Source organism: Chenopodium quinoa, unplaced genomic scaffold (assembly GCF_001683475.1).
Source record: "Chenopodium quinoa cultivar QQ74 unplaced genomic scaffold, ASM168347v1, whole genome shotgun sequence".
In the NCBI taxonomy this organism is placed as follows: domain Eukaryota; kingdom Viridiplantae; phylum Streptophyta; class Magnoliopsida; order Caryophyllales; family Amaranthaceae; genus Chenopodium; species Chenopodium quinoa.
In genome coordinates, this window is record NW_018743122.1 from 732329 (window position 1) to 744217 (window position 11889).

Below are 11889 nucleotides of genomic sequence, written 5' to 3' on the forward strand. Positions count from 1 at the left end.
TATTATGAGAACTATTTTTAAAAAAAAAAAAACCATAAGAATAATATTTATACACATATAATCATAACCTAAAAGAAAAAACCAAAACTAAAGAAAAGAGTTCAAGAAATTTTCAGTGGTAACAATAATAACACATTGTATACAAGGAAAATAACATGTATAATTTGAACACTTTGGGTTTGGAATCTCTTTCTTTGCAAGTGTACTGGAAACACGGCTTTACATTTGATTCCAACCCCTTGTAATTCAGACTTGTTCCACCTTGGTCTGGAATCTTTATCTGGATTATGAAAGAGCCTAATGCTCTATGTTGAGCCCTTCTTGATCAGGTTCATTTTTCCCATCTTCGGGGGTAGTTCTAGATTGTATAAATTACTGTGCATCTTTATTTCAGAGTACTTAGCTTGTGCCTTAATATGTTCTTACTTAGAGCAACAACAACCAAATCAGTTTAACATCGATCAATGCCAAATTTACATGTGCTTGCAGAGTTCCATTAAAATTTCTTCTAGCATTAAGCCTAAAAAAATCCAAACATTCATAAAAATATATAATTTTTTCAGAAGCATTATATATAATTTTTTCAGTAACAGTAACCAAAAAATTATTAGAATCATAGAGGTAGTGCTAGAATGTCTCAAAACCCTCTCCATATTCAGCTCCAATTGCCTGAATATCCAAATTTATTGCTTCAATTTAACAGATTACATAATTCATACAAAGTATATGCACACATAACTACAAATCATAGGAATATAAACACTTTCAAATAATTAAAGTAACCCAATCAAATAGCTAAAAAATATATTAACTTTCATAAATCAAGAAACCCCTTCTGAGATTTTTTAAACTAACTCAAAAACCTCAATTTTTCTAAATTTAATCCAAACCCACTTATAAATTAATTTCTCAAATATAACTCAAAAAATTATATATAATACTTCTAGCATCCAAACAAATGCAAAAAGCCTAGATTAAAAGCTAAATGTTATTCATTACAAAAAGATAAGACAAGGAAGCTTATGAAAATTATATTAAGGCTTTGTCTGAAGCAACAGCCAACGGTACATCATGTGGGCAATCTTCCATCCAGATCAAGTCGTCATCGAAGGAGAGGGCAAGTCTTGAAATAGAGTGGGCCACTTTATTACAACATCTATTAGCAAAGCAAAAAGAACACGAAATAAAAGAACTAGCCAGAGCATTAATATCATTTACAATCATTTGTGTGGCAGATAACAAAGCATACAAGAATAAGGACTTGATCTTTTACCAAAGCAATTGCTTTCGTCATATCTTTAACCAAAGCAATTCCCACCATGGCGAAAAGGTTGAAAATTGCCTCGTATCCATACACGAATAAGTTCTGCAATAATATCAAATTTGAGGTAAAAATAAGTATCAAAGTATTGTATTAGTAACATTGCTGAATGTCAAGGAATCAATTTCCCAGAGGTAAAGCATTTAATATGTTATCATATTTCTCAAGGAGAATAACTATGCTATCACATGTGGTATGTAACATGCTCATATATCTTTAAACTGTAACACTAACAAAGTTAAATATATTTCTATTACATACAACAAATCACTACTTTTGAAATTTCATAATATAATCCAAATTGAGTTCAAGACAGTGGCTCGAGTAGATAAGTTAATAGAAAAAGAAAGTTAGATTTTAACCAGATTAAAATAGAAGAACTTAAATAGATTTGTAAACCGGCTAAAGGTGGGCATGGGCAGTGCCGGCACGAGCCCGGCACGATTCCGGCACGGCCCGGCATGGCGGTCCACTTGTGGGCCGTGGGCCGTGCCGTGAACACAAATCTTGAAATTTGGCACGACACGGCACGGGCACGATCGTCGGCACGCCAGCACGGCCAGCCGGCACGACCCGCCGGCACGTTAATTTTGTAATATATATATCGATTTTGTATAAAATATATATTTTTAAAAATAAAAAAAAAATAAAAAACCGTGGTGGCCCGCGGCACGGCCCGCTAAGCACGTGGGTCGTGCCGTGCAGGGGTAGGGTGTGCCAAAACTTGGCACGGCACGGCCCGACACCAAGCCGGCATGGCACGGCACAACGCGAGCCTCACCCCGGCACAATCAAGCACGGCCCGCGACGGCACGACACGATGCACATCTTTTACTAAACCCAATAACTATTTCAAATACTAAGTGCATCATCATCATCAAAGCGCAAACCCCAATTTAAAATTCCAGAACAATTAACAAAATTAAAAATTACGTCTAGTAATTAAAAAAAAAAATCAAATCTAGAAATAAATAAAGGACTAACATAGATAGGAAGGCTAGTAAACTCATCCTCGGTTATCTTCAACAATTCTCTATCTGAAGAACACGAATGAAACACAAAGAGTTGAGTTTGAATCCGAAAACCCCAGAAAAAAGTGAGAAGTTAATAGAGAGTTAAGTACATTGAATAGTAGAGTAGGCGGCATGAGAGAGAAAATTACTATAACTCTATAGTATGTATCTTATCTCTAATTGCTTTTCGGTTTGGTACTCATGTGCAGAGGACGATACAAGCATTCCTACAAGTGTCAAATTGCCCATCCTTATAGCTTTTCATCAGCACATATATGATCGTGACTGGTATTTTTCCTGTGAGTAAACTAAGTATTTCTCAGCTTCTCTTCCGCTGTCCAAACTATTTTCTTGTTATTCACAAATGACCTAGCATTCAAACTGTGATTTTGGATATTGTTTGTTCAATGTTTATCTTCTACCCCCTCCGTCCTATAATTATAGGCAAATATACTATTTTGGGTGTCTCAAAATGATTGATCTATTAGGGGAATCTTTCTATTTTTGGACTATATTTTTTGAAATAATACCCTCATCTTAGTTTTTAAATGACGAATCTATCCTCATTTTAGGCTGAATTGGAATATTATATTTAGGGATAAGTGTACTTTCGTCTCTTTTTCGGAGTACTTTTAATACCCTATAATTAGTTCTTTGTACTCCCTCTTTCTCTCCTTTTCTACTCCTTTTCTCTGAATATTTTCTCTCTCCATTAAATTTCTGGGTTCTTCCACCACGTACTCTCTCTCCTCTCTTCTTCATCCTCCGCCACTCTCTCTCCTTAATTCTCATGGCTTGTTGCTTCAAATCTCACGAAATTTACATGATTCCCTCTTAAATAGTCCCCTGTACAAAAGCCTCATGTTAATTTTGCGCAAATTGCTTCGCTTTGTCGTAGATTTGAAATTGTCGGAGTCACTCTTCATTTTCTCTCTCCTAAAAAACCATCAGATCTAGGGTTAGCTTGCTCAATTGTTACTGACGACTCAATCCCTCGATTATTTTGAGGTAATTTTGACAATCTTAAGCAATTTCTTTGCAAAAATTGAGTTTCTTTCTCCAATTTATTTTCGACAACATGTCTAAGATTATTCCAAATAAAACTCATAAAAGTTAATTATCAATCTTAATCACATTAGGATTTAAAAGAACCTTCTAGAAGACTATAATCAATCATAATTGCATTAGAAATGATAATTCATAATAGGCCCTCCTCTAGATCATTGGGCCGCATATAAAGATTAAAACGGGCCCAGTTTAGTAATTTGGCCATAACTTCCTCATTATTCATCGGAATTGGGCTTATAATATATCGTTGGAAAGCTCTTTTTGAGCCCTATATAACTACACTATTATTGGACCCTTATCATGGACCAAACTAAAGCTCGATTGACTATTTTCATAAAATAGAGTAGGTTTTCATAAAACAGAAAGAGTGATTTTTAGTAAAAACTAACCGCAACAGTAGACTTCCCACACTTTCACTTCATTCGATTATGATTCGACGCGAAAGGTATTCATCACTGGAATTTTTTTTGGGGGGACACAAATGGGTGTCTACAGGTATTGATTTCATGGGACCATTCCCTACTTCTTGTGGAAATCAATACATCCTTGTGGCGGTTGATTACGTCTCAAAATGGATTGAGGCCATTGCCTCCCCAACTAATGACCACAAGGTAGTTATAAAATTGTTCAAGAAAGTCATATTACCAAGATTCGGAATTCATATAGATGTGGTAAGTGACAACAGTTCACATTTTATTCATGGTGCTTTTCAAACGATGCTAAGAAAGCACATGGTTAACCAAAGGTTCAACCTTACCTATCATCCACAAACAAGTGGACAAGCTGAAGTGTCCAATCGTTAAATCAAGTTAATACTTGAGAATACGGTTGCATGAAATAGGAAAAATTTGTCGGAAAAACTTGATGATGCCCTATGGGCATATAGAACGACCTACAAAACCCCTATCGGCACAACTCCATATTGTCTAGTGTATGAAAAATCTTGTCATCGTCCTGTGGAACATGAACACCGAACTCAATGGGCAATAAAGAAAATTAACTTTGACTTGGCTAGTGCGGGAGAGCAAAGATTGCTTGATTTACATGAGCTTGAAGAGCTAAGATTGGAGACCTATGAGTGTGCTAGCAACTACAAGAATCGCACAAAGGATTGCTTAAAGGCAATAAGGTACTCCTCAACAACTCTAGGATGAAATTGTTTTCCGGGAAACTTTTATTAAGGTGGAGTGGTCCTTTTGTTCTCAAAGAGGTGTTTCCTCATGGAATTGTGGAAGTTTGGGTTTTGGATGGAATAGGATATTTTAAGGTAAATGGGCATTGCCTCAAGCTTTACTACGTGGGTGCTCATGTCGGCTTGGTTGAATTAATAAAATGTAATCTTACCTTCTCAATGTGGAGGTCGTCAACATATTAACATTAATGAAGTGCTTCCGGGAGGCAACCCGAGCAAAAAAAAAAAAAAAAAAAAAGAAAAGAAAAAAATGACAAGAGATAGAGAATGAGAAATAAAAAAATGAGTGAGTAAGAAAACAGAGAAGAGTGATGTTGATATTTTATTTTGGCTAACATTTTGGTTGAATTTTAATCTTGTGATTTTGATGTAGGAACTTGGGGATAAAGGAAGCAAAGAAAAAGAAGCTAAAAAGCTGTAAGCAGCTACGAGCGAGCGCTCCACCATGACTGCATGCCCGCTCTTAGTTCTATACATAAATCATAAGGCTTACAGACTACGAGGATCGGACGCTCCTCTTGCAAGTACACCCGCTCCTCAAAGGGTCTTGTTTTAAAACCAAACAAAATGTTTGGTGAAGTATTGGAGCGGGCGCTCCAAAGTTGAAGCACACCCACTCCTCACAGAGCAAGGATAGGAGCACCCCCTCCAAGGACCATGCACGCCCGCTCCTCACAGGGTGAGGTTTTTAAAGAAAACAGGAAGATTTGAGAAGATTTCGAGAGAACGCTCCAAAGACCATGCACGCCCGCTCCTCACAGGTGAAGGAAGTCAGATTCAAAATCAAAGATAGGAGTAGGCGCTTCGAGTGTTCAGCACGCCCGCTCCGTCGTGGAAAGGAAAAACAGAACCCAAGAACATGAGAAGGAGCGGGCGCTCAATCACACCTACACGCCCGCTCCTCGCAAATGCCATAGCCAAAATATAATTTAGAGCGAGCGCTCCTCTCACCCTGCACACCCGCTCCTCACATGAATTCTAAAATAAAATTCGACCATTAGGTCTGGAGCGGGAACTCCTCACCCTGCACGCCCGCTCCGACCTGTTCGGGTAAAAAAAAGAGATTATTTTTCTTTCCTTTTATCTTGTTTCACCCTTTTCACCACTCATTTTCACATTCTTACTATGTCTCCTCTAAACCCATCTACTTCTCACTCTAAAAACCCTTATTCCCAAACTTCTCTCTTCAATTTCTTCATCAAATCCTCATTTTCTTCACTAAAAATTCATAAATCCTCTATCTCCATCAAATTCTCTCTCCAAAAATCACAATTTATCACAAATTTGGGCAAAAGTTTAAAGACCCACGAATTCAAATTAACGAACAAAGAAGAAAAAGGGTTAAGTTTGGTAGAGAAGGAGCCAATTTGGGAAAAGTTGGAGGAATTTAGAGTATTTTCATACTCTAATTGGTAAAATCATCTTCTCTACTTCACTTTCCCTCTTAAACCTTAGGGTTCTTCTTTAATCCCCTTAAATTTGTTTATAACATGAATGTTGTGTGAGTAATTGCATGATTAGGTGAATTAAAACAAATTTACTTACTATTGAGAATTAATTGGTAGATTTTTTATGATTAGTTATTGGAGTTAGAGAATTGTGATTAGTTTCTTGCTTAAGTTTGGTGAACTTGTGCATGAAATTTGTCTGAATTTTATTGGAATTGTGAATTAGTGTTGTAGGCGTCATTCGAAGTGCGCCTACGTTAACAATGTGTGAATATGCTTGGCACTCATAGGAAGTGGGAATTCACATATATATGATTAGGGACAAATAAAGTAGGGAGCCGCCAACAAGTTTTTAAGAAACTTGTAAACCGTTCACGGATCATAAAAAGGAAATCACGATTAAGGGACAACGATAGGCAACAACGATTGACCTGTGAAGGTTACACCCCATTCATAATCCATGGGATTACTAACTCCATATGGTTCGGAACCACGAAAGGAGGATCGGGAATGATGGTACGAAGTGAGTCATGGAGTCACATTCGACCGCATTGGCCTCTACTCGATTCTTATAGTGAAAAGTGATTCCTGCGATCTCAAAGGCATACAAAAAAAAATTCAATTTGCTCCAAACTATTATTATGCTAAATTGGTTGAATATTCATGCAACACATAATTCTAAAATATTTGTGATCACTTGAATTGAACAACAAGATTAAAAAGGAACCTAAACCGGTTGTCCAAATTATTTTATTAGGCGTGATTTTCAATTACATATTCCCTTTAACATGCAATATGGTGATAAAAAATAATAATAATAGAATAACATCAATATTGGAAGCAACTTAACAATAATTCTAACAATACAAAATCGATAGAAAAATAATAGAAATAAAAGGAACATAATTCTTACTTTGATTTTGTTTGTTTGCAACTACAAATTAATAAACGATTTAGTAACTTCAAGGAAATAATAATAAAACAATAATTAAATTAAATTAAATAGAATTGATTTGGGGCCAAACCCTCAAACAGTTCTATCTTTCACGCCTTGGCTTAAGGACAGAACTACAAGTAAAATATGGACTCCTGAGAGTGCTTGAAGAAGGAATTTTGAAAGAATAAGGGTAGGCTAGTGTTTAGGCTAGAGCATAGAAGAGAGAAAAAAACTAGAGAATTAATTGATGCCCTGTACATCAGAAATGAGGGGGGTATTTATAGAAAAAATGTGCTGAGGGAACACACGGAACCCTAAAATGATAAAAACCCTAAAAAAGTATCCCGCGACACGACAAAGTGTACCGTGACACGGAACCCTAAAATGATAAAAACCTTAAAAAAGTATCCCGCGACACGACAAAGTGTACCGTGACACGAGAAATCCCACCGTCACACGGGAAACATTCCCGTGACACGGTTCACATTTTGTGTGACGCGGGAAATATTTAGTGAACGGGGGAGAAAACGCGTTAAGGGTTTACGCGGAAAGGACACGGAAATTCCCGTGTCATGGGAAATCCCACCGTCAGACGGGAAAGATTCCCGTGACACGGTGGACTGTTGCCGTGACGCGGGAATTTTCAGCCCGCTTTTCCGTCTAAATTCATTTTTAACCCTAATTTCGTTCAACATTTTAAGTGTCGATTGATAATTTCGGGCCATTTTCTAATTTTATTATTATTTGGGCTAAAAAAAATAAAATACATAAAAAGTTTGGGCCAAAATAAATAATAAAGCTGTAAAATAAAAAAAAGGTTTGGGCTGAAATTAAATAATAAGTTTGGGCTGAAATTAAAACTATGCTTTAACCAAACATCAAGACTAATCCATGGACTATTCAAAAATATGAGTTTAATTAAATACGATTTTTTAAGCACTCTAGGGATTAAATACTGAACCCGACCAATAGTGGCGATGAAAGGTTGTTCATCATCGGGTTTGGTTTTGGGGAGACATTTTTAGGTGTCTACAGAAGCCCCCCCACTTTGACTGAATTTGTAGAAACGTCAGTTTTGAAAACGATAGTCAAAGTAGCCGATAGGGACGGAGAATGATTTAAGACGTTCTGCGATCCTAAATCACTCTGTATATGCTGATACCTGCAAAAAATGTTAGTTTTACAGATAAAAGAGTAAAAATATAGAATGCGTATCTGGCATCAGTGTATCGGTGACAAATGAGTTTGGTATTTACCTATGCTTGAAGAAATCCACCGGATGACGTTTGTTGACATGCTTTCCATGCTTGAGGAAAGGCAAGAGATGAGTTTGGTAGCTTTCTAATCCTGAAGAAACCTACCGGATGATACTTTCCATGCCTGAGGAAAGTCGAAGTATGAATTTGGTGTCATTCTATGCTTGAAGAAGTCTACCGATAATGCTTTCCATGCTTGAGGAAAGCCGACTTGGTGGTTTTCTATACTTGAAGAAAAATCCACCAATAACGCTTTCCATGTTTGAGGAAAGCCAACTTGGCGATTTTCTATACTTGATGAAAATCCACCGATAACGCTTTCCATGCTTGAGGAAAGCCGACAACTACTGTAATCGTTGAAATTTGCAAGTGTATGATGGCTCGATTATCCCCGAACGTGGGCCGCATATGATTCACACCTTCAAGTCGACTATCCGACCATATTAGGTGTTTAAAATATCGACAAAATTGATTTTGACGCTTCCTAGGGGCAAAATAGTAATTTTGATACACTTCAACCGTCAGTTAGAATTTTCCGCGTAATTTTACTTAAAAATTAACTATCCAATTCGCGCGGAAAATCGTGCAATTTTGGTTAAATTGCCAGGAATATTCGCTGCCAGCTTTGAAAAATGTGTAGGACAGAAGCCCGAACTCTGTGCCACGTGGATAAATCCCGTGACACGGTGCTGGATTGCCGTCAGATGGGAGGAACTCCCGTGTTGCGGGAATTTTTTGTCACAAAAAAATCCCACGCGCCCCGTTCCTCGCGCCTGAACACTGTTACTCAGTAACGGGAAATGTGGAACGGTAACGGGGTCGTGCAACGGTCATTTTTGGATTTAAATATCAGACATTGCTCTTATTTTTGTTCACTCACCATTTCTCTTTCTTCTCCTGCTCTTACTTCTCATCTCCATTTTTTCACCTTAATTTTCTCAGATTCCCGTGCCACGGCAACGACTCACCGGCGCACGGCTTGTTTCCGGTCAGACGGATCTCCGTCCCGTGTCACGTCGGTTTTGAAGGTTTTTGTTTCTCTCTTTTTTTTCACTGAAATCTCACTGTTGCTCGTTGCTGCGCTGATGTCGCCATCACCAGAGGTTGCCGGATCTCCGTCATGTCCCAGGCTCACCGTGACACGGGCCGTTGTTACCGTGTCACGGCTGCTGCTGACCGTGTCACGGCGGCTGCTCTGGTGTCTTCAAGTTTTTGCGAATTTTGGAGCTCAAATTTTCATCAATTTGGCTCTAAATTTTTGCTATTTTCCTCATTTTTGGTTCTCCACAAGGATCTATGTAAGTTTCCTTTGATTTTTGTCTCGAATTTGCTTCAAATAATTTCATGTAAAAACCCTTAAAAATCAATTTGGGGATTTTTTTTTATTTTGACGTTTATGTTGAAATTCTTGCCGTGAATTTACTTGCATATGTGTGTTTGTGAGCGATTTGAGACAAAAATTGCATGATTTGGTGAAGAATTGAGTAAATCATCATTTTTAGTACTACTTGTGGTAAATGGTGTTCTTTGTTGCTCATGTTGTTCTTTTGCACTTGAAATGATGACATATTGGTTGTAGATCTTGTAAAATATGCCATGATGCGTCGATTTATTGTTTTTGTGCAATTTTGAGACATGTTTTGTGTTGTGTATGTACTACATTGTCATGGAGAACATAGTATCATGCAATTAGGAGAACATATTATTAGTTCGTCATGGAAAAACTAAATACTATAAATAATTCCATTATTTTGCTAATTTTTAGCCTTGAGGTAAAAATTTAGCGTATAATGTAATAAATAATTAAATAACTTAGGAAATGATGCTAAGCATTTAGATTTTTTTATTAAAATGCAAATCGATATAAATTACTAAATGTCTTAGGAAATGATGCTAAGCATTTAGATTTTTTATTAGAATGTAACTCGACATAAATAACTAAATGTCTTAGGAAATGATGCTAAGCATTTAGATTTTTATTTTTATAATAGCATGCCTAGACGATGGGATCGCGGTCTTTCCACTCATGGCCGGCGTCAGGCTTTTCGGGAGGACATTTACGGGTAGAGGTAGGTGGGCTCCACCTCTTTGGACCTCAGACCAGTTGGTTTTCTGTTGTGAGAACCATGTTTCTCATCGTCCACTTGCCGACATAGTTGACGGCACGCTTCGCCATCACGGTTCTGGAGCCGGAGATTTGATTCCTCGACTTCATCGAATTATCACGAGGGATCCTGCTACGAACGCCTTATGGGAATCAGCTGGTTTAGTGGACTTTTATTCGGCGATCGTAGGGTTTCGCAGCCCTCGGGGTTGTGGTGCGACAGTCGTTCGCGCATTGTTGGAGTATTTTTGGGATATTACCAACACTTTTCACTTTGCTTGGGGGGAGATGAAAGTGACTTCTCTGGACTTTAGCATGATTAGCGGTCTACGCTTCACTGACCGGGCCGTAGCACAAATGTCTGATCTTTCTTGGGGAGCGGCTAAGGTAGCTGATTTGTTAGGTCCGATCGTTCAGCATATCAGGACCCAGCCAATGTCTCGAGGTGGTCCTAGGAGCGGGCGATAAGAGTTGGCTTCGGTTCTAGCCCCTGGTTTTGACATGGAGGAGACATCACCTGACCAGCGAGTGCGGATTTTCATTTTGATTCTCATATCCATGACTCTTTCTCCTGATAGGAGTTCGCGTGCACTCCTTTGCTACTTTCCTTCTTTAGTGAGGATTAATGAGATAGGATCCTTTAGCTGGGCCAGCCTTGAATATGCCGACCTTCTCTTGTCATTATGTCATGGTTGTAGGTAGCTGAACGACGAGTCCCCTGTCACTGTCTAAGGTTTATGGAGAGTCGTAGAGGTGACGATCCTTTCCTCTTCTTGTTTTATTTTAATTTGATCGACTCATGTGCTCAAAGATTACTTTTCATTGCAGCTATGGTTCTACGAGTACTTCCCAGGATTGGCTCCTCGACGGCGTCGTGGAGCGGTTCATGACTTCCCTGTCGGGGCCAGCTGGTGTGACCGAGAAGAGTCACGGGTGGAGTCTGTCTCTGCGCTGCGCGAGCAGCTACAATGAGGTACCTCTTCTGTTGGCGTAAGAATTACTTTTGTAGCTTGTTATTTTCTCTCTTGATGTTATTTCCGATGCTTCATTGCAACTTTTTATGGTTTTTAGGTAGCTATTGATGTCTAGTATCGTCCTTGGGCTAGGATGACTAATCTTCCCGAGGCCTTGCAGCTTTCAACGCAGCACACTGTTTTGGTTAATACTGGACGCTTTGTCTGGTATCTAGGGGAGCGTGTCGTTCATCAGCACAGTGGTGATCGCTTTGTGGTGCCTTTATCTCCACCGAAGTCGATGCTGGACTCGCGCTTGCTTAGGGAGTTGATAAACAGGGGAGAGCGCTACACTTTTCCTTGGCAGTAGCTTGTGCGCATGGAGGGTGATTATGCGTAGGACTTGCTTCCCTCTTTGGCTCCTCCACCCTGCCTTCCTGAGGTATGATTTCTTTTAAGGAGTTTTGTCGTTATTCTCTGTTTAAATAGGCGAATAACTTGATTATTCAATCGTATTTTCAGACGATTGTTCTCCGTGTGGGGAGGATTGAGATTCCGCCTCAATCTGTCCGCTACCCAGGGCTGATTGGTATTACC

The 11889-nt window shown here is 38.6% G+C and overlaps 1 long non-coding RNA gene across 1 annotated transcript; it reads right to left on the reverse strand.

The window, feature by feature from the left end:
• Nucleotides 1-754: 754 nt before the first annotated feature.
• Nucleotides 755-3161, reverse strand: LOC110731960. The gene is made up of 3 exons (XR_002513385.1): nt 2306-3161; nt 1274-1366; nt 755-1156 (listed from the first exon to the last, which is right to left on the reverse strand). It is a non-coding gene; the product is annotated as an uncharacterized LOC110731960 (long non-coding RNA).
• Between the last annotated feature and the right edge of the window lie 8728 nt (nt 3162-11889).